At 44.5% G+C, this 23,407-nt stretch overlaps 1 protein-coding gene and 1 pseudogene across 7 annotated transcripts in view; both read right to left on the reverse strand.

Annotated features, from left to right (window-relative positions):
• The window catches only part of CALN1 (calneuron 1), a 492,584-nt gene that overhangs the window by 115,244 nt on the left and 353,933 nt on the right, over positions 1-23,407 (reverse strand). The gene's annotated exons all lie outside the window — the stretch shown is intronic.
• LOC116581558 lies at positions 11,602-11,715 on the reverse strand (annotated as a pseudogene).

Here is a 23,407-nt window from a genome sequence, read left to right on the forward strand (position 1 = left end):
GGACTACTATTTGAACAGATTAATCTAGCTCTTCTCCAGGATTCCTGGCAGTTTCTAAAGCCCACTGCTGTAGCTCATGGACCATGTGTCCTCGTTATCCAGCCCCCGACCCCCTCCCTCCGCAGTATCTCTGAACCTATCCATCCTCGGGGTTGGGCTCAAGTCTGCCAGGGAAGCTTCCAGGCCAGCCATAGGATTCTTGCTTTTCCCTCTAGTTGAGATTAATTGAGAATGAAGACGGAAACGGGTAGGTGTGAGGATGAATTCAAGATCTCTAGCTCCAAAGCAAGACGCCTGGACTGGTAAGAGGAAGGCCAAAGGAGTCACTGGCCACGGAGACGGGAATGTCACAGAACAGGCACCTCTTAGGGTGCGGGTGTGCTTTCCTCTTCCCCACTCCAGGGAGGCAGAGATAAGGGTAGATCCGTAATGGCGGGTATATTCACAGAGGGGACTGACTCCCACATTTTGTTCAGGGGATCCCTATCCTTCTGGCCCACAGAAGATAGGGCCGTGGAGCATGACAGGAGCATGACTCCATCTTAGGGAGATGGCAGGCAGCACGGTGACTCAGCAGTGGGACTAGGCCAGGATGTGAGGGTCTGCAGAGGGTCTGCAGAGAAGGCCCCGGTGTCCTTCGCAGACTCCGCTCTGGGTAGGCGGAAGGGGGGGCGGTCTCTTCTCCCGGCGCTAGCAGAGGCTCCCCCATGGGGCACGCGGCAGGCAAGAGCTGACCCGACAGGCCTTCAAAATGCTCTGCGTCACTCCTGTGACACCAGGGCGCCATGACTATCTGAGGAAGGCCTCACTGGTGCTTCTCAGGGATGCACTAGAATTTGCTTTCTAGGCGGTCTGGACCAGAGGGCTGGCCAAAGTACGGTGGACATTCAGAGGAAGGGCGCTGTTCCTTGACCGTCTGCAAAAGAACTCCGTACGGACAGTGGCTCACACCTGTTTAATCCACCGTTCAGGCCTGGGCAAGTGGAAAAGGACCCCGTATGGGACCCACTCCAACTCCATCATTTTACCCATGGGGACGCTGAGGCACGGGCTGGTCCAAGGACACGCCTGGATAGGTACAAGGGTTGAGACAAGGATCTAGGTTTCTGACACTGACTACCATGTTTTTTTTTGTTGTTTTTTTTAATATTCCAGACTATTTCTTGCTGGAAGATCTACTTCCTACTCTCTCTCGCTCTGTCCTCACCCTCTGATAGGCACAGACACCAGAGTCAGCTTTTGGAAAACCATGATTCCAATCAGGATACGCCTGTTCAAACTGACAACAGCTTCCCCACTCTTCAGGACGGGCCGTGTGCTCCCACAAGTCTGCCTCAGCCCACCTTCCTGCCTCTCTGTACTCTAACCAGACCAGCTGTCCTGCTATGCTGGGCACAGGCCAAGTTTTCCCACCTTAGGACTTTGAACTTGTTATTCCTCCTACAAAGAACGCCAGTCCCTCAGTTCTTGATAAAGCCAGCTCCACCTTCTCATTTCTTTCCAACCCACGTCACCTCCTCCAGGAAGCCTGCCCGCACCAACCACGCCCAGTGAGCCCCAGTCTCTAGGAATGTCATCTAGGATGACAGCCACAGCTGCCCCTAGAGCACCACACAGCTTTTTTGGATCCCCACGGGAATTCGATCAAAGCACTCTGGCACCAGGAAGTCTCAGGAAAATACTTCATTTCCCGTGAAGGAGTAAAGAGCAGAAACAAGGCTCCCCAGCTTCTGCGGGAACTCAGCGCGCAGTCTGGCCTCCTCTCTGGACTTGCAGGTGTCACCTTCCACACTAAGACCACACAGATCCTAACCGGAAAAGCCAGCAGCTTCGGCTCATCCTGAGCCACAGCCCTTGACTTCGCCGTGCACTCATGGACCTGGACGATGGCGGATCTTCCTCCTTCCCCAGCATCTTCTGTGCCCCAGTTTCTCACACTGCCGCAGCCTGCCCCCCCACTCCCCTACTGGGATGCAGACTCAACCCATCAATCACTTGCCCAAGCTAACAGCTGCAGCTGCTGATTGCAGAGTCGGAAGCAGGGCAGGACCACCCCAGAACCTGCTTTCTGGGGCATCTCGGAGGGAAACAATGGCTCGCAGAGGCATGAACGATGCACTAGCCTAGCCATCCCAACAGCTTCCTCCCTGTGTCTCCATCAAGTCACTGATCTGTTGAATTGGATGCACTGGCTGCAACTGCTGAATTGAAGAAATCAGAAGCAAGCTGGGGGCACTTGCCCGGGCCATGAAATCCTCATGCTCAGTGGCCTCGCACTCATGGCTCCATCCTTCGTGCCCCCACATCCTCCTGGTGACCTCCCACGGAAATCACTTCCTCCTCTAGGATGTCTGTGCTCTTCACCCCTTGCCCTCCGTCTACATGAGACCCCTCTGCCCTTACCTGGATGACCTCAGGAGAATCCTTGTTCCGCTCCAGGCTCCGGACTCGCCCACCTTGTCCAACCAGCTAGATGATCCTTTCTAAAACCAAGGTCCCACCATGCTTTCGTCAGCTCAGCGCTGTGAGTTCCCTGCGTCCTCCCCTTCACACGCAAAGTCCACCAGAACCTGCCCACCTTCTACGCATTCTTCAAACCACCTCCATAAAATCTTTGACTCCTCTAGTAGTAGATGCGTGACCCCTTGTAAATTTTCATAAATGCCTGTGTGCTTCTGAGTGTCTCATTTAAGATCTTATTTATAAGAGAGCGAGTGTGCACGCAGGAGAGGCAGAGTGGGAGGGAGAGAGAATCTGAAGCAGATGCCACACCGAACACAGAGCCCCACGGGGGGCTCGAACCCATGACCATGAGGTCACAATCTGAGGCAAAAGCAAGAGTCAGCTGCTTAACCGACTGCACCGCCCAGGCGCCCCAGTCCTCTGTACTTTCTGCTTTGACTTGTCAGTGCCTACGGCTTACCTCCTACACCTTGTTGTTCGTCTCCGTGTTCCCCACAACCTGGCACCCTGCACTGTTAAAATTCATGCTATCTACACACGCTTGTGTTGAGAGAATAGGATTTATTATTTGAAAGAGATTAAATGATCGCTCCAGGTTAATAAAATAGCTGTCTCCTTAACAGGAGGAAAGATGCCGTTACCTCTTTTGTCTTCTCTACATCACCAAACTTTTTCTGAAAGATCTGTCTTGTTTTTAATATATATTCTTTTATAATGCTTTTGGCTTTCCAAGGTGTTATGGCACTTTACCTGCATACTAAGTCTTCTAAAATGGGTATAAAAGAACACTGAATAATTGTAAATAAAATCTTCCGAGGAAGAACAATATACTGAGTACTGTTTGTGTGCTAGGCATTGTGCTGGGTACCAGGGGCCAAATGCTTGAGGGGCTTGCAAGCTTGTAAGAGAGAGTAATTTCCATCTCATGTGGTAAGTGCTTTGATGGCAGTGGGCACAGGTTTCTAGAGAGGCACAGAAAAAGGACCCCTCTTCCAGAGGAAGTGAAAGCTAGGGATGGTCTTGAAAGGCAAGCTGGGTGTTAATTAAGGTTGGCAGTGTGGAAAAAAGCTTAGGCTCAGAGTTGAGAGAGACCTAGCTTATTGGAACAGCTGCCATTAATTCATTCCTGCTAGAGAATCTGGGTAGGATGGGAATGGAGAATGACTGCCATATTTTCAGGGCAGTTATTAATACTCTCAAATTTGCAATGCGGAAACTCAGACTCAAAGAAGGGAAATCACTTACAAAGATCTAATGCACACCTCAGATCCTCTTGGGAAGACCCCTGTGGAATGTATAATTCTAATCACAGTCTGGGGGCAAATCAAGCTCATGCTGACCCAACTTTCCTATTATCTCTTACTTTACATCAGAGAGTCTTGAATCTTCTGATTTCTGCCACGTGTTCTTCCCTAAGAGGGTTATCAAAGGACATCAAAAGAATTCTGAAAGACTGAGAGGGGAGCATATATCTATCTATCTATCTATCTATATATATGTATGTATATATATATGTAACTTTGCCTTTGGTCATTAAACATCTCTTTAAGATGCTTTTACTGGGTAGCTATGGTTCCATAGATGTGTATCCATGAGATGCCCTAATTTTTTCACCACTTCTCATTGGCCTCAGCTTAAAAGAACACATGATAAGGCAAAAAAAATTTTTTGTATGGAACTTCATACTCTACAAATAACAACACAATAATAATAAAGATAAGGAACATTTATTAGAACCTCCAGGTAACTGTTCTAAGTGCTTTGCAGTTAACCACATGTCAACCCCAAGAGATGGGTTCTGTTAGCACCCTTCTGTACACTTGGAGGAAAGAGAGGCACAGGGGAGTAAAATAACTCAACCAATGTCATAGGGTATGCACAGAAGGTGTTGGCACCAGCAATCTGTACCTCGTCACCTTGCTAGATCTACTGCATAGACCAAACATTTGCCTATTGGTTTTTCTTCTGATCTTATCAACTCTGAGTCATGGCAGAGAAATATCACAAATACTTCATTTTTGCTATTTTGGAAACTGAGGTTCCGACACACACTGCGGTTTGCCCATAGCCACTCATTCCATTTCCTGGCCTCCATCAGCAGTCTCATCTATTCTGTCTGTTGGTCTATGAGGAGACATGCCAGCTTTTCCCCCAGTTGTAAGAAGAGAAGACTTCCTATAGGCGGGTACCCAAGGAGGGTGGAAGCAGAAACCCCCTGGAATCTTCTTTATTAATAATAATGATGACAGAATTAATGCCTTACATCCAGATAGCACTTTTAATTATTTTCAGTGCATTCCTATATGTGTTATCATGTCTACTCCTCACCATGTGAGGAGGTGACTAAAAAATTTGAATTTTTGAACCATTTGGTTAGACGATGAAACTGGAACAGAGCATAACTTGTTGAATGAGCTTACTTCTTAATGAGGGAGGACAATAAACTAATAAAAAATGATATTTTATGACAGATTGTGAAGAGCATCATGGAGAAAATTAAGGTGCAACACGAGGGATGAGGAGAGCCAGGAGAGGGTAAGGAGGAAAGGATGGTTACTTAATACAGTGTGGCCAACAGAACTTCTCTACCACGTGGGCAGGGATTGGAAGAGAACAAGGAAATGAGCCCTGAGGCGTCTGGGGGATAGGTTTCCCACTAAAAGAAATCACAGGTGCAAAGGCTCTGAGGCGGGTACCGGGTTGATGTGTTTGAGGAGCAGCCAAGAGGCCAGGGCAGTTACAGCAGAGTGAGAACAGAAGGAAAGGCAGTAGAGGCACACCACGGAGGATTTCAACTTTCCAAAAAGACAAAGTGGGAGCAAAAGAGTAACATGAGCTGTCTCATATTGTAACTTAAGTCTAATTGTGTTAGTAAAGGGGCAACAGGCAAGGACAGAAACAGGAAGATCAGTGAAGAGGCTACTGCACTGATCCAAGCAAAAGACAATGGCTTGGACCAGGAGATGGAGAGAAGTAGTGGTCTGGAGTTCAGAGGAAACGTCTGAATGTATGAATTTGGGCACCTTCAGCGTTTAGAAGTATTTAAACCCACAGGCATGGGTGAGGCCAACAACGAAATGAGTCCAAGGACAGTCCGAATGCTCTGAGGTTTAGTGACGAGGGATGAGGAGACTCAGTAGAGGAGCTGGAAAAGCTGATGTGAGGGAGGAAAGAAGCACGCGCCGTTCTGAAAACCAAGTGGTAGGAGTGTTTCAAAGAAGGGGGCATAACGAACACGCCAGGTCTGCCGGAAGGCCCAGAAGTGATGGACTGAAATGGACCATTGGATTTAGCAACATTAACGTTAGTTAGCAACTTCAAGGGACCTTGACTAGAGTTTTTTATGGAGTAGCAGGGATGGAAATCGGGCCGATCAGATCGAATTCAGGAGTCAATGTGAGGACAGACAGATGGCAGTGAGGGAGTGCAGACTACTCTTCAAAAGGGTTATCCACGGAGGGGAGAAGAGAAAGGAGTTAGAAGCTGGAGGGGCAAGGGTGTGAACAGAATTTCATTTGCTGTTTTTAGGGTGAGAGTTGTCTTAGGAGGTTTGTATCCTAATGGGATGTTACAGGGGAGAGAGAGAAGCTGAAGAACTTTTGATACGTGTTCTCTCCCCAAGCCTCATAATGGTCAGGGAGGTGGCCACAATTCCTACTTTATAAGGGAGGGCTGTAAGTTATCAAATTTAGAGATTCCATAGTAAATGGTACAGTTGGGTTCAAAGCCAGGTCTGTTAGACTGCAACATGAGTGCTCTTCCCACTGCTCTGTGTGAGACATGGAACATGGCACGCTGGTTTCTTTAGATTCAAAGACCGGTTAGTATTGAGTCAGCATAGGGGCGCCTGGGTGGCTCAGTGGGATCAAGCCTCTGCCTTCGGTTCAGGTCATGATCCCATTGTCCTGGGATCGAGTCCCGCATTGGGCTCTCTGCTCCGCAGGAAGCCTGCTTCCTTCTCTCTATCTGCCTGTCTCTCTGCCTACTTGTGATCTCTGTCAAATAAATAAATTTTTAAAAATCTTTAAAAAAAATATTGAGTCAGCATATAGGATGGACCTAAGGGCTTGAGGGTGCCCAGGCTCCACGGGCTCAGGATGCTTTGGGACTCCGAAGAGCACCCAGACAGATGCTAGCATGACCTGACTACGCTGTACGTAATGGCAAATGGGTGGACGGACGGCACCCATGGGAGAAGGGTTAGAAGTACGACCTATTTCAGGGGGGCCTGGGGGCTCACGATGGAAAGCCACCATGCGATCTGGCACCAGGCGAGCCCAGAGAAGATGCTTTCCCCAAAGCCCCCAGCCCAGGAAGTGCAGACTGAGCAGTCCCCGTCTCTGGAACTCCAAGAGCAGAGAAGAACTCCTGTGACAGACGGGCTGGCTGCAGCACGTACGGGTGCGGCGGGGGAGGGCCAGCAACCAGAGAGACTGCAGATCCCGGTGTCTGAAAATCCTCTGCTTCTGCGTTATTCCAACGCAAAGTCCTGACTGAGCTTAGCCATGCAGAGACAGGGAGCCGGGGCATTTCTATTCTGTTTGCGATAGTTCGTCCCTTCACCTCCCTTCACAGGGAGCTCCATGTACTGGCTGAGGGTGAGGACAGCTAAAGGAGACACTGGAAGGGAATCTGCAATTAATCATCTTGTTTCCATCCTAGCGAAAGTCAAGGTTAGGACTCTGAAATAACCTAGCCGCCTCTTGCCTCGGATTGACAATCCTCTTTTCATTTTCTGTGAAAGAATTCTGATTGACTCTCTGTGGTGAGGTTGACGGGAGGTAGGTGGGACGGTGACTCTGATTCATGGTTAAAGCTCAAATTTTCCTTGACGGCAAGAGATTTATCATTATTGATTCTGGAACCATGAAAACGTGAGGCAATCTGAGATGAAAGCATAAACGTGAAAGCAAAAAGGGTTGAAAAAGAAAACAAAGTCTTTGGTGGTAGGTAACTTGAGAATGAAATATTTTACCCTCCCCTTTGGGGCACCTGGGTCGCTCAGTGGGTTAAGCCGCTGCCTTCAGCTCAGGTCATGATCTCAGGGTCCTGGGATCGAGTCCCGCATCGGGCTCTCTGCTCAGCGGGGAGCCTGCTTCCTCCTCTCTCTCTCTGCCTGCCTCTCTGCCTACTTGTGATCTCTGTCTGTCAAATAAATAAATAAAATCTTTAAAAAAAAAAAAAAAAGAAAAGAAAAGAAATATTTTACCCTCCCCCACCCCGCCCAAAACACCACTCCCAGTCCGTGACATGCCCGCTCCACCGCTGCAAGGCTCCTGACTTACTATCAAACCCCAGATGCTTTCCTCAGCTCACCAATCACGAGCCCTCAGATTAAGTAACTTCAGTTCTCGGACAGGTGAATGCAATTTCCAGGGGGTGACTTAGACAGAAATGAGCTGGTTGAGTCTTTGGATTTTTGTTGTTGCTGTTACCGATTATTTGAATGGGGGAGGGAACATAGAAGTGTTTTCATTTTCAGACTGAAAATTTGGGGTGCACCTGGGTGACTCCGTCGGTTAAGTGTCAGACTCTTGATTTTGGCAGATGCTTTTTGGCAGATGCTTAATGAATGAGCCACCCAAGTGCCCGTGCTCTTTTTTTTAATTTAAAGATTTTATTTATTTTTTTATTTGAGAGAGAGAAAGAGAGTAGGAGAAGGGGGAAGGGAAGAGGGAGAGGGACAAGCACGTTCTCCGCTGAGCAGGAAGCCTGATGTGGGGTTTGATCCCAGGACCCTGAGATCATGACCTGAGCCAAAGGCAGAGGCTTAACCCACTGAGCCACCCAGGCACCCCAATATATATTGTTTTTCACTTTTTTTTCACTCAGCTTTTTTTCACTCAGCCTAAAGGCCTTTGAGATTCACTTACATTCCTACATACATTAATAGTTTACTCAGTTTTTTGTTGCTGAGCAATACTCCATTACAAAAATACCACAGTTGGTGTGTTTACCAGCTGATAGAAAATGTAGGTCATTTCCAGTTTTTGGCAACTGTGAAAAGAACTGCCATTCACATTCAGGTGCAAGTCAATGCATGTGTGTGCACAGGTTTCTAACTCAACTAAAATAAATACTTAGTGGGGTGTTGGGTCCTGTGTTAATCATGTGTTCAACTACGTAAGAAACTGCCACATTGTTTTCTAGAGTGGTTGTACCCCTTTGCATTCCATGAACAATGTCTCAGCGTTCCAGGGGCTCTGTATCCTCAGCCACACTTAGTGTTATCAGAGTTTTTGTTCGTTTCACTTGTTTGCTTGTTTTATTTTAGGCAATCCAGACAGGAGGAGCCTGTGGTTTTAACTGCATTGCCCTCTAATGACTAATAATGTTTAGTGTCTTTTCATGTGTTTTATTCTTCTCTGTGCTTTCAAGTATCTTCTCTGGTGAAGTGTCTGTTCATATATTTTGCCCATTTTTGCACTGAGCTGTTTATTTACACTTTGTTGATTTTTGAGAGTAATTTGTATATTCTGAATACGAGTCCTTTTTTAATGTGTAATTTATAGATATTTTCTCCCACTCTGCTTCTCCTTTCATTATCCTGTTAGGGTTATTATTCTTTTTTACAAAGCAAGAACTTTTGATTATTTATTTTCATTATTTTTTGCCCATTGAACTATAATTGGCACACAATTTTCTATTAGTTTCAGGTGTGCATCATACTGATTTGATAATTTAATATATTCTTTTTAAGATTTCATTTATTTATTTGACAGAGAGACAGAGATCACCAACAGGCAGAGAGGCAGGCAGAGAGAGTGGGGGAAGCAGGCTCCCCGCTGAGCAGAGAGCCTGATACCGGGCTCGATCCCAGGACCCTGAGATCGTGACCTGAGCCCAAGCCTCTGCCTTTGGCTCACAGAGCCACCTAGGTGCCCCATGATTTGATAATATATTATGAAATGTTCCCCATAAAGAGTCTAATTACCACATGTTGCTTATATACAAAGTTATTGCAATTTTATTGACAATATTTCCCCATGCTGTATTTTACACCTTGAAGACCAATTCATTTTATAATGACAAGGTCGTACCTCTCAATTCCCTTCACCTATTTCAACCATATTCTGCCAACCCCCTTTCCTCTGCTAGCCCCCACATTGTTCTCTGTACCTATGAGTCCATTTCTGTTTTGTTTTGTTCATTCGTTTTGTTTTTGAAATTCCACATATGAGTGAAATCATATGGTACTTGTCTTTCTGTGTCTGACTCTTTTCACTCAGCATTATACCATCTAGGTCCATCCATGGTGTCACAAGTGTCAGGATTACATTCTTTTAATATTCCAGTTGGGGGGGCTGTGCGTGCAAGGCACACACATCTGTCTCCATTCGCCCACTGACACTCAGGCAGCTTCCATATCTTGGCTGTTGTAAATAATACTGCAGTGAACATAGGAGTGCATATATTTCTTTGAGCTGCTGTTTTTTGTTTTTCTCAGGTAAATACCCAGAAGTGGAACTGCTTTTTTTATGGCTCTATTTTTAATTTTGTGAGGAACCTGCGTACTGTTCTCTACTTAATCCCCGTCAGCAGTGCACACAGGCTCCTTTTCTCCACAGCGGCTATTTTCGTCTTTTTTAAAACAGCCGATCCAACTGGTGTGAACTGATATCTCATCAATCTGCCTTAAAAGTTTTATTTTTAGTGAGGTCCAATTCATCTGTTTCCCTTTATTGGTTGTGCTTTGGTGTCATACCTAAGAACTCTGCTCAACCCAAGGTCATGAAGGTCTTCGCCCAGTACCAAGGCTACGAGTTCTGATTTACCCCCTGTGCTTTCAACATCAGCTCAGTTTACAAACCTCTGCAGTGCTCTTCAGATTGTCCTGGGCATATACGGCCCACTGGCGGGTCTACAACCTGGGAGGTTGCCTGTACTACAAACCAGTCCTCAAAACCCTTATGATGCTGTTCAGAATCAGATCCGTGCTTGCGCGACCTGGGAGTGAGCCCAGAAATTCATAAGGCTTTATGCTGTTGCTTTTTCAAGGTCTCCTCCACTGTGTGTGCTCAGTGCCTCCCTTCCTGGCCTTCTGGCTAGCAAGTGGAGCTTCAACTTCCTCACTCTACTGTACACTTTCCACAGCTGCGTCTGCAAGGGAGGACAGAGAAGATACACAGAGGAGGGGAAAAGGCAACCCGCTGGACAATAGAGGAAGTAGGAAAAATAACCATTACTTCCAGGGTCCTGGCACAAAGACCTACCACGATGCTGGTGCCATCACAGCCGTCTCTGCTTCAGGGCCAGAAGACAATGGAAAACAAACACACAAAGAGCAGGGCATCCCCCATTCTCTCCGTCTTGTAGGGGTATGCTTCTGATCCCACAGACCCAAAACAAGTGTCCTCCGGAGGGCTCTCCTTCTCCACCTTGTGTGCACTTTGGGAGCTTGGGAAGATCTTTGAGTCCAGGTCAGAGAATAAAAATGGCAGACACGTGACTGTCCCTTTGGTGGTACTCTGAGTTCCCCAACCCACCTGCTGGTGTTTGCTTCTCAGAGATCACAGACAGCTGCACCAGGCACATTCTTCAGTGACCCTCTGTGAGCGCTCACTCCGTATTCAGGATTAGAGCCTCTCACTGTGAAATTAACTCACACTTACCTAGTGACTGGTAATCTTCCTGTAAGGTTGTGGGTCATTCCAATCCACTCCTTTGTGAGGAGCTTATTCTAGTTTTTGCCTATTTCTCTATCAGGCCGCCTGTATTTGTCTCTTGGTTACTTGGTTATTTTTCATATGTTTTGGAGCTGTCCCTTTATGTACGTACGTATGCGTGTGTGTGTGTGTGTGTGTGTGTGTGTGTGTGTGTGGTGCATGTATGTATGTTCTCCCAACCTGTGACTGGTTTTTTTGACTCGCCTTACTAGTGCCTTTGCATGAACTGACTTTACTTTCTTTTTTAAGCAGGCTCCACACCCAGCATGGAGCCCAGTGTGGACCTTGAACTCACAAGGTTGAGATCAAGACTGAGCGGGTATCAGGAGCCAGATGCCTAACTGACAGCCCCACCCAGGCACCCCCAACAGAGTTTATTTTAAATGTAGTCTTCACCGTCAATCTTTTCCTTTATGATGGATGCTCTTTGTATCGGTTTCAAAACTCTTTTCCTCTCCAAGGTCATCTTTATGATCTTTATGATCTCTCCCATATTCTTTTTTTTAAAAGCTTATTATTTTTCAATTAGCAATAATTGTGCATTGGATAAACCTCACTGGCTTCAATAACGTCACTGCACAAAGCTGTAGAAGCCTTATTATTTTTAGTTTTTGCACTGAGGTTTACAATGTGCTTGGAGTTGATACTTGCTCACAGTATAAGACAGGGGTCCAGACTTAACACCTTCGGAAAAGCCATCTTTCCTTCACCGCACTACGGGTTCACCATTGCCGTAAATGAACTCATTGCAGACCTCATGTTGGTCTGTTTCCGCAACTTCCATTTTGTGCCATAGGCTTCATTTTCTACTTGCCCTGGAAACCAAGCCCGGCCGTGAGACAGACGTGCTGGAGAAGCCACACCACACACAAGGGTCAACGAAGGCATTTCACTCCTTGATCAACTGGTACCCCATCCCAGTTCCTTCCTCTCTGCTCCACTATCTCTTCCACGGGGACTTACTTAAAAACACCTAGTCAGGGCTCCTGGGTGGCTCAATCGATTAAGCATCGGCCTTTGGCTCAGGTCATGATCCCGGGGTCCTGGAATCGAGCCCCAATCACACGCTCTACTCAGCGAGGAGCCTGCTTCTCTCTCTCCCTCTATCTGCCATGCCCCCTCCTTGTGCTCTCTCTGTCAAATAAATAAATAAATAAAATATTTTTAAAAAATAAAAATAAATAAAACCCGCCAGTCTTTGTGACATGGAAAATACACAGCTTAATTCTCCCCTTGGCAAGAACTATCCTTTCCGTGCTGATGACACTTAAATCCAGTGGAACAGGACGGCTTTTCACATTGGGCCTCCCGTGGGGAGTCACTTATTCCATCATCTGGTTTCTAACGCACGAATGCCTGAAATAGGGCCAGTCTATTCTCAGGGGCCACTGGCCAGCAGCAGACGGCGGGATGAGAGCAGTAGGGAAGAGTCCTATACCTCCCAATGGACTTAGCGGACTGGGAGTTGGGCATCTCACAGTGCTCTCATCCTGGCCTGTCAGAAAACAGCTCAGCAAGGCCCCTGTCGAAAGTTTTCTCATCTGTCAGGGGCCTTCTTTGTTAAGCCCAGCAATACCGGGATATACAATCCTGGAGCGAAAGGGAGACCTTTTTGCTTCTTGGGAGGACTTGGTTCTCCCACCCCTCCTAGCAGTGTTGCCCGGATCCATGAAAACAAGTCTGGATTCTCCAAGCCTATGTCTATGGGTCCCCTAGAAGGGGCAGAACACACTTCTGCTCAACCTTTAGAACTGATGGTAATGGTAACAGCCTCATGACAAGAGTCAGCTTATCTGTGAAATGTAGCAAAAGGGAACTTCTTCCCCGGTAGGAGACCAGACCCATCAGCATGTACCTTGACAGGCTCTATCTCCCACCCAACCTCATAACAGATATCGCTCACAGCAATTCTTGACTGAGAGATCAGATCCTCAGATCACCCTCTACACATCGCCAGACCTCTCAGATTGGTTTTCCCTGTGATGGGTGACCTGGAGTGTTAAGCCCTCAGATGCTTCTTCTTTGGGGTCCTTGTAAGTCAGAAAAGATGAGTATAGGCTGCCCAGCCTGAAGTAACTCATTCTACAGGAAGCTGTGGCCTTATCAGATGTTAGGACAAACAGCAACCTGAATGATTTGCCCTCCTCCTTCGTAATCCGGTTTAGTAGCGTCCTTAGAATGTCCATCAAAATGACTAAGAATCTTCTCCCAAAACATGAAAAATATGGGCATCCAGCCCTTCCAGTAAGTTTTAATTGTATACGTAGAAAAGAGATTTGGCATCTTTGTATATTCTAGGCTTTTGACTTTTTACGTTTCTGATTGTTTGGGGGGGAAGGGTATGTGCCGGGAATACTTACAGCAAAGACGAGACAAATGCCACTCCACCCCCATCTCTACCAGCATGAAGAGGACCACGGTCAAATTCCATGGCTCAGAGGACCAGAACCCATTTCTAATCCTGATGCTCTTCCGTTCCTTGGCAAACTGAACATGATGTATCTTTGTTATAACCCTCCACTTTACCATCAAGGTGCAAACACCTACAAGGCTATCTGGCCCCAATGCTGTTTTTTTTTAAATTATGTTCAATGAGCCAACACATAATAAATCATTAGTTTCTGATGGAGCATTCCACGATTCATCGATTGTGTCGAACACCCAGTGCTCATCACTGCACGTGCTGCCCTTAATACCCATCACCCTGTGAGATCATTTGTTTTCAAAGAATTTCACATATCGGCAAAGTCAAGAGCATATTCTCCAAACTGGATGTGGATCCAATGAACCCATACTTGGGCTACTGAAGCTGTATGGAGATCACTTCCCATTCATTCACTCTCAATGCCAGGAGGCATTGTGGGAGACACTGGGTAAACAAGGGCAAAGGAAAGAAAGAACTGGAAATGGAGCTCCATTCCCTGAGGACCTCTCTTCTAAAGACAGGTATTTAAACCTTATAGAAATTTGCCTACCAAATGTATTTATGAATAGAAATGAGTTGTGCTCAATGACAGCATATGAGATATATGTGAGGAAAACATCACCTATACTTCTACCCTGGGAATCAGCTTCAAAGACCAGTAATTTGCAACCTCTTTCCTGCCATAAAATGCTTAGCAGATTATGTTCACATTTGTACCACACTCCCATGGGTACTGTTAAATAAAATTCCCAAATGACTCTCTTTGTTAAAAAAAGACAGACAGATAAAAATGTACGCTGACAATTCTCCATTTCCCATCCCCCAATCTGTTCTCTGCCCGCCCCCTCTGTTCCGAGCCTTGGGAAGTTAATACCTGGGGGTTGCATCTCCTAGACAGCTTACATCTGGATTCCAGTTGGGTGAGACCAATGGAAGACAATGGCAGGAAATCCGAGGGCGTGTGAAGAGAGAGGTCAGGGTGTTTCTCCCCCATTCACCTTCGGAAAGGGCTCTCCCGCTCTGACAGTGGGAATGGCCCCTGGGTGGCTCCTCTTCCAGCTCCAGTGGGGTTCCAGTAACCCTTTCCTTCCAGGGCTTGGAAAGTGGGAACATCTTCCATCTGGGTGAGTCTCAGGGAACCTCACAATCTCGTTTGTCCCGTAACCTGCCTACACTATTAGACAGTCTCTCCATTAACGCCTCCTCATCTGTACCCGGGCACATTCTGTTTCTTCATGAAATTCTGATACAAAATGCAAATGAGAGGGACATTCTTATAGGAATAACCTGAATCCACTCACACAGGCACAAAAAAACTAATGTTAGTAGAAGCAAATTATTTGTAACAAACGTCTCTACCGACACTGCCTCCACACTGGGGCATGGCTGAGCAGACCAAGCTGTATCTGGTCCCTCCGTGCTCGCGACCATCACACAGAAGGACATCCCGGACTATTTAAAGACTGAACATGTCCCCTCATTTTAACCCTTTACAATGGTGATTTTAGGGGTTCAACACAATGAGACTCACTAGAAAGAATTCAAATTCCACAAGAATATTTCATTATCTAGATACGTTCAAAGTTCTATCTTGGCGGCCTTGAGGAAAAGACTTTTCTCCCACATCTTCTCTACGAACTGCTGAACACTCAAAGCCAGTTTTATTGGCAGCTGCCACAGCAGATGGGGGTCTTTCCCTTCTTGTGCCTGACCTGTCAGAGACTGCCAAACCCCAAAAACAAAATAAACAAATAAGGCAAACCCTGATGAGAATAACAAAGTGATAAGGAAAAATGAAATCAGAACATCAGAGCTTTCATCAAGGCGACACTTACTCAAAATGCTAGTAACCTTGAAAGATTCAGGTACAGTCCATTCTTATACAAGGATCTAAGTTTGGCTTTCAAATGCTGTAATGAGGACAGGTCTAGACATCGGTATCTGAGACTTGAAAGTGGTTTTGAAGTTTTGGAATCTCAGACCCCAGGGGACCCTGGAAAGTTTACTCTCCTCAGTGTCACAAATTAAGGTCCCCTGTCCCAACAGTAAGCTCTAAGTAACTTTCTTTTCCTCTTTTTTTCTCTCTTCTGCTCTTCATCTCCAAATCCTACTCCTTTTCCTTTACCCACTTGGTCACCCCCTCTCATGTGTTTGATGTATGTCTTTAGGCGTATTCTTCTATAATTTTAGTTATGACAGGTAATCCTCTCGGGGCACTTACTATGTGTTCCCAGTGGTTCACGTACATTAACTCATCTAATCCGGGTAACAATGCAATGAGGTTTCACCATTTTACCAATGAGAAAACTGAGGCACAAAGAAACTAAGTAGCTCACCTACGACAAGCACTAAGTGTGGAACTGGGATTAGAACCCACGCATTCTGGCTCCAGATTCCATGTTCTTATACCCTCTGAGGCACAGCCTCCAAGTATGTGTCATTTCAAATGTCCATGTGTTCTAAACTACATAAATATATCGTGCTATGACTCTCACTGTTTCTTACTTTTTGACTAAAGAATTCATTTTCATGATTTACCCACATTGCCGTGCATGCACATCTGGACTGTTGCAAAGTGTTTCATATTATTCATACCTACCCATTCCCCTAGGGATGGACACGGAGGCCACCTCCCACCCACAAAGAGATAGTAATCAGCATCCTGCTACATATGCTGTTTTACAGTCCTGTGTGAGAAGGTCTCTCGGAAGAAGACCCAGCCAGGGATTTGAGGGCACTTGCCCACTTGATATCATCAAATATTTACAGATCACCCAAGCAGCTTTTCCTCTGAGTCCAGGAAATATTCATTCATTCATTCATTCTTTGCCTACTCTGTGACAGGCCCTGAGATAGAAACTGAGGATATAAGCACGAACAAGGACGATTTGGACACTATTCGTACCAAGCTCAGGGTCTAGCTCCTTGTGAACTTAAAGTGTTTCAGTCAGACAGAAAAAGACAAATACTATATGATCTCACTTATATGTGGAATTGGAAAAACAAACAAACAACAACCTTGAACGCACAGATACACAGAACAGATTGGTGGTTGTCAGAGGTGGGGTCAGTGAGTGACTGAAATGGGTAAAACGCGGTTAAAATGTTAAAAAAAAAAAAAAAAAAGGAGGGGGGTTTCCAGCAACTCCATGGGTATGACCCTATCTAGTTTTATCCTGTGACCATTAAATCACTTTCAAAAAGACAACTCTTCATTCCCTTCCGAAGTCTAGATATATTTACTTTGTGGAACATTTCATTCAAAGTGTATGCCCATCTTCCTCTGTATAAATCACAAGTCTGAACTCAGACAAATTCTAAATGAGGTGGTCCTTAGATATAGCTCTTTCAATATTAGCCAATGCAACATTCTATTATCTAGGGGGTGATCTGTAGGGAATAATAGGGTTTTATTGACTTGGGATGAACTCAAAATCAGCACCCTAAAAATATCACAGTGGTGTAAGTTGGTAGAAATAGCTTTTGAGGATTCAAGAAAAAACAGAAATGCCTACTGGCTCACATTTTTTAAAAGGGTGTCTTCAATTACTTAGATACAACTTTTGGAAAAGCTCGATCCTCTGTGTGTGCTCTTTCCTTCACCTTCTATAAAACAACACTAAAAACTTCCTCCCGTTTGCAGACTATCGTGAGTCAGGAGTATATTTACCAGATATCTAATTCATTCAAGAAAGAAGAGCTTCTGAGTTAATATTAAGAAACAATAAACTAACAAAGAAAAGAAAAACAACACATAAAAAACAGACTCTTGAATACAGAGAACAAACTGGTGGTTTCCAGAGGAGAGCTGGGTGAGGGGACGGCTGGCACAGGTGAAGGGGATTCAGACGACACTTACCATGATGAGCCCTGAGTGGTGAGTGGAGTTGCTGAATCATATACTGTACCCCTGAAACTCCTGTGGCACTGCACATTAAATATACTTGAATTTTTAAAAATAAGTAAAAATTTGAAAAAGAAAAAATAATTAACAAAAAATACTAAGTGGATATGATCTACCACTGGTTTATGTCAGAACAGCAGAGAGATATGTCCTTGGTTCAACTTCCTTAATGAACGTTGTTTCTGGAATATTCTTTGACACAAAGTCATGACTTTTATTAAGAACTGTTTAAGAACAGGGGTGCCTGGGTGGCTCAGTTGGTTGAGAGTCTGACTCCTGGTTTCAGCTCAGATCATGATCTCAGGATCATGAAAGTGAGCCCCACATAGGGCTCTGTGCTCAGCACAGAATCTGCTTAAGATTCTCTCCTTCCCAGCTGAGGTGCCCTTCAACAGGTGAATGGATAGGGAAGATGTGGTCCACATATACAATGGAACATTCCTCAGCCATGAGAAAGGACGAACACCTGCCATCTGCACTGACATGGACGGGACTGGAGGGGATTATGCTGAGTGACATAAGTCAAGCAGAGAAAGACAATTACATGGTTTCACTCGTATGTGGAACACAAGGAATAGTGCAGTGGACCACAAGGGAAGGGAGGGAAAACTGTAAGGGAAGAAATCAGAGAGGGAGACAAACCATGAGAGACTCTGGACTCTGGGAACCAAACTGAGGATTACCGACGGGAGGCGGGTGGGGGATGGGATAACAGAATGACAGGTAGTGAGGAGGGTACATGTGGTGATGAGCACTGGGTGTTATATACAACTAATGAATCACTGAACACTACATCAAGAACCAATGATGTACTACATGTTGGCTAACTGAACATTAAAGAAAAAGATTCTTCCTTTCTCCCTCTGCCTCTTACCCCGCTTGTGCATGGGCACATGTGCATTCTCTCTCCCTCTCAAGTATATAAATAATCTTTAAGAACAGTATCTTTTTTTTTAATTTTTTGTTTTTTATAAACATATATTTTTATCCCCAGGGGTACAGGTCTGTGAATCACCAGGTTTACACACTTCACAGCACTCACCAAAGCACATACCCTCCCCAATGTCCATAATCCCACCCCCTTCTCCCAAACGCCCTCGCCCCAGCAACCCTCAGTTTGTTTTGTGAGATTAAGAGTCACTTATGGTTTGTCTCCCTCCCAATCCCATCTTGTTTCATTGATTCTTCTCCTACCCACTTAAGCCCCCATGTTGCATCACCACTTCCTCATATCAGGGAGATCATATGATAGTTGTCTTTCTCTGCTTGACTTATTTCGCTAAGCATGATACGCTCTAGTTCCATCCACGTTGTCGCAAATGGCAAGATTTCATTTCTTCTGATGGCTGCATAGTATTCCATTGTGTATATATACCACATCTTCTTGATCCATTCATCTGTTGATGGACATCTAGGTTCTTTCCGTAGTTTGGCTATTGTGGACATTGCTGCTATAAACATTCGGGTGCACGTGCCCTTTTGGATCACTACGTTTGTATCTTTAGGGTAAATACCCAGTAGTGCAATTGCTGGGTCATAGGGCAGTTCTATTTTCAACATTTTGAGGAACTTCCATGCTGTTTTCCAGAGTGGCTGAACCAGCTTGCATTCCCACCAACAGTGTAGGAGGAAGAACAGTATCTTTGAAACTTATTCACGTGTTATTCCAATAATGAAATGGACAAACTGTTAAAAACGGACACAACCCAAATATTAAGGCTAAAATGATAAAACACATAGAAGAAAACACAGGAGGCCCTGCCTGTGTTAGGCAAAGATCTCCAGATAGGACACATAAAACATGAACCATCAAAGAAAAATACAACAAACAGGACTTCACAAAAATTAAAGACATCTTTTTTCAAGAAGTACTGTTAAGACACAAGCCATCATCTGTCATAAATTTTTGCAAAACAAACACCGGTTAAAAAATCTGTGTGTAGAATACCTAAAAACCCTCAAACTCAATAAGGAAAAAGTCAATACAGTAAAATATGGGCAACAGATTTAAACATTTATATCACTAAAGAACATTGAGCAAATGTAAATGATAGTATCAAGTGCTGGCAAGGATGGAGAGTAAGCAGAACATTCGCCTGAGGCTAGCAGGAATTATAAAGGGCACAGTCGCTTCGGAAAACATTTTAGCAGTTTCTTATCAAGTTAAGCACATACTAAGCATATGATAGAGCATTCCATCTAGGTATCTACTCAAGAGAAATGAAAATATACATCTACATAAAGACCTGTATGTGAATGTTAATAACAACTGTACTTATAATCACTCTGCACTGAATGTGTGTGTGTCGCCAAAATCCTATGTTGAAATCCTAACCCTCAAAGTGGTGGTATGAGGAGGTAGGGCCTCTGGGAGATTATTAGGTCATGAGGAATGGAGTCCTTATGAATGGGACTAGTGTGTCATAAAAGAGACCCCAGGGAGCTGCCTTGTCCCTTCCACTATTTGAGAACATATTGTAAATATGGCTGTCTATGAACCAGGAGGCAGGCCCTCCCAGAATAAAATCTGCAGGTACCTAGTCTTGGACTTCTCAGCCTCCAGAACGGTGAGCACAAATTCCTGTTGTTTTAAGCTGCTACTGGGCTATGGCATTTTTGTTATAGCAGCCCAACTGGGCTAAGACACACTGCAAACTGGGAACAGCGCAGATGTCCACTAACTAGTGAGGGGATAAACAGTGTGTGCAAGCTAGAGTAGGGCTTTGGGGTACTAAGAAGCAATCAACAGGAAGGGCCTATGGATAGACACAATACTGATGAACCTCAGAAGCATGATGCCAAACGAGAAAAGACAAAATGATGACATATTGTATGACCATTTATGGGACAGGAACAGCAAAACTGTGGACAGTAAGATCAGATCATAGTCGCCAGGTGCTGGGGCTGGAGGAATGAGTCCAAAGGGGCATGAGGAAATTTTGGGGGTGATGGAAATATTTCATATCTTTCTTGGGGTGGTGGTCACACACACGTGTAAGCTTATCAAAATCCATAGAACTGTACATCTAAAAGGCATTTTGGAATTTAGATCTCTAAATATTCCATCCAGCGTCCTTTCTACACGGAACCACAGAAGAAATGTCTCAATACCAAAAATCGTTGTATTTCTCTTGAGTATTGGGGTTGCTGTTATTTTTTGAAGACTATGAATCATATAATGGGTCAGAGTTACCTTCCTGCTTCAGCTGTGAAAGCAAGGAGCTGGGTGTCTGACATGTACTAGGTATTACCTTTGACATCATTTTATTTCTCCTACTGTCATTTGACTTTTGACCTGATTCCTTCCTAACAAATTCTTTTATCTCAATGTGATCTATGTACCTTTCTGAGACTAAATATTTCCTTTATCGTGGTACAGTCTACACAACCAAGCAAATAAATACACTATGGGATATCTGATAGATCATAGAAGTGTTTCCTTCTGACAGGTGCCATTAAAGTGCATGCCATAAAATCCCAACTCATGGAAGCATAGTATCATGTAATACCTAACTTGTTTTATTCATTTGTGGATGCTTCCCTTCACAAGGAAAGAGGATCAAACACAGCATTATTGGGACAAAGTCAACAGGATGGTATACAGGAAAGAGAGGCCTAAGGAAGTTAATCTTGGAGAAGAGAAAAGACAGGGCATATACAAAAAAGCTGTCTTCAAATACTTGATAGCTCATCAGGGAAGGGAGAGCTGAATTAATTCTGATTTATTCTATTAGCTTGGGAGTGGAATCAATGGGTGAAGGTTGTTCCAGGACCAACAGGGGCATAGTATGCAGAACATATGTCTATGGAACAGAGCAAAGGTGTGATGTATTATCCAAGGAAAGAGTTTCTGGCAGTAGATAAAACCAAACACGGGTTAGATGATCACTTGTTTGAGATCTCATACAAAGATTCATTTAGATAAATGGTCGCTCCCTTCAGATCCCAAGACTTAATAGTTATTTAATTCTATCAGGAAACAGTATCCTTCCAATAAAGACAAATTTATTTTGACCATGTAAAGACCATTATTTTTTAACTTATCCATTTGCCTTATAAAATTAAGTTGTATCATAATGCCAATAGGTTAGAACAAGTAAAATGTTTGTAGCAAGCAAACAGTCTTACAGCTATTCTGGGATCAGGCCCTTAAAACAGGAGACATAGAATCATAACTAGAGTTTTAGGGACACTTCCTTGCAAAATATACCCTTTCCTTGCACGGCCAATTGCCCTTTTGTGCCCTCTGGAAATAGGCAGGCAATATAGCACTCTGAATGGAAGTTAAAGTAATTTCCCATTTTGTCCTTGTGCTTGAACACTTAGGCAATAAAGCTTGTGACATTTTCAATAAAAAGCAGAGAAGGAGAAGTGCTCCTTAGTCACGGAAGAGCATAAGCCAGCATCATGCAGCATTCTCCCATTTGACAGAGCCCCATCTTTGCTAAACAGCCAGACCTACATTTTAAAAACTCACTTCCATCAGCACAAGGGACTTTAGTATACCTGGTTCTGCAAAACCATGAGCTTATTTCAAGCTGGCTTGAATGCCAAGAGTTCCAAGGCTGGGTCAGCTCACCCAAAATTCCCAATGGACACAAGTAACTGGTGAGAAATACCCAGAAGGCATTTTAGATCTCACAAGCAAACTAGGAACTGAGCAAAGGTGAGTAAAAATGATACAGTAGTATGACTGGGAATTACAGACACCTAGCTACAGAAGACAACTGAAAAGGGGGCAGGGGGCAGAGAATGAAGTGTGTTTACTGGAAGGTACAGTCTGAGAGAGATCAAAAACCAAGGACCTGAAGAGACATGTTTTTTTTCCCCCAAAGAAGACATCTGAATGGCCAACGGGTCCATACAAAGATACTCAACATCACTTCTCCTTAGGAAATGCAAGTCAAAACCACTGTGAGATACCACTCACATGTGTTAGAATAGCTAATACCAAAAAGATAAGCGATCACAAGAGTTGGAGAGGACGCAGAGAAAAGGGAACCCTTACTGGTGGGAATGAAACTGGTACCAGCACTGTGGAAAACAGTATGGAGGGTCCTCAAAGAAATAAAAATAGAAATACCATTAAAAATTCTACTTATGAGTTTCTACCCAAAGAAAGAAAATCATGTCTCAAAGAGATACCTGGACCCCCAGGTTCACTGCAGCATTGTCCGCCATGGCCAAGAAACAATGTAAGCATCTCTCAACGGATGTATGGATGGAGAAAATGTGACATATATTGGAATGTTTTTTGGTCATAAAATAGAAAGAATCTTGCCATTTTCAACATGGATGAAACTGAAGGGCATTATGTGAAAAGAAGCCAGATTGAGAAAGACAAACATTGTATGATGTAACTTATATATGGAAACTAAGAAAGCTTAACTCCCAGAGTAGATTGGTGGTTGCCAAGGGTTGGGGGTGAGAGAAATGAGGGAAGTGGTCAAAAGGTACAAATTTCCAGTTAGAAAATGAGTAAGTCCCGGGGATCCAATGCGCACCAAGTTTTGCGATACTGTACCGTGTACTTGAAAATTGCTAAGAGAGTATTCCTTCAACGTTCTCAACAACAAGGAAAAAATGTTAGCTCTGTGAGGTGATGGAGTGTTAGCTAACCTTATTATGGTCATCATTTTGCAACGTATATGTATATCAAATCATCACTCTGTACACCTAAAACTCAGGATGTGTTACGTGTCAATTATATCTCAGTAAAGCTGGGGGGGGGGGTCACCAACAAGAGGAGACAGATGATGTCAGAGCACACTAGCCTCACCAGACAGTAACATTCTCCCCAAACTGCAAAGACACTTCTCCACGGCAAAGATGATTCATGTCAGTAATTTCACAAACCTTAAAAGGTTCCACTATGGAATTAGTACTGCTAAGTACCAAAGTAAGTATTTTATATACATTTTGCATGATCCACACGACACAGCAAGAAGC

The sequence above is a fragment of the Mustela erminea genome, chromosome 20 (assembly GCF_009829155.1).
Source record: "Mustela erminea isolate mMusErm1 chromosome 20, mMusErm1.Pri, whole genome shotgun sequence".
In the NCBI taxonomy this organism is placed as follows: domain Eukaryota; kingdom Metazoa; phylum Chordata; class Mammalia; order Carnivora; family Mustelidae; genus Mustela; species Mustela erminea.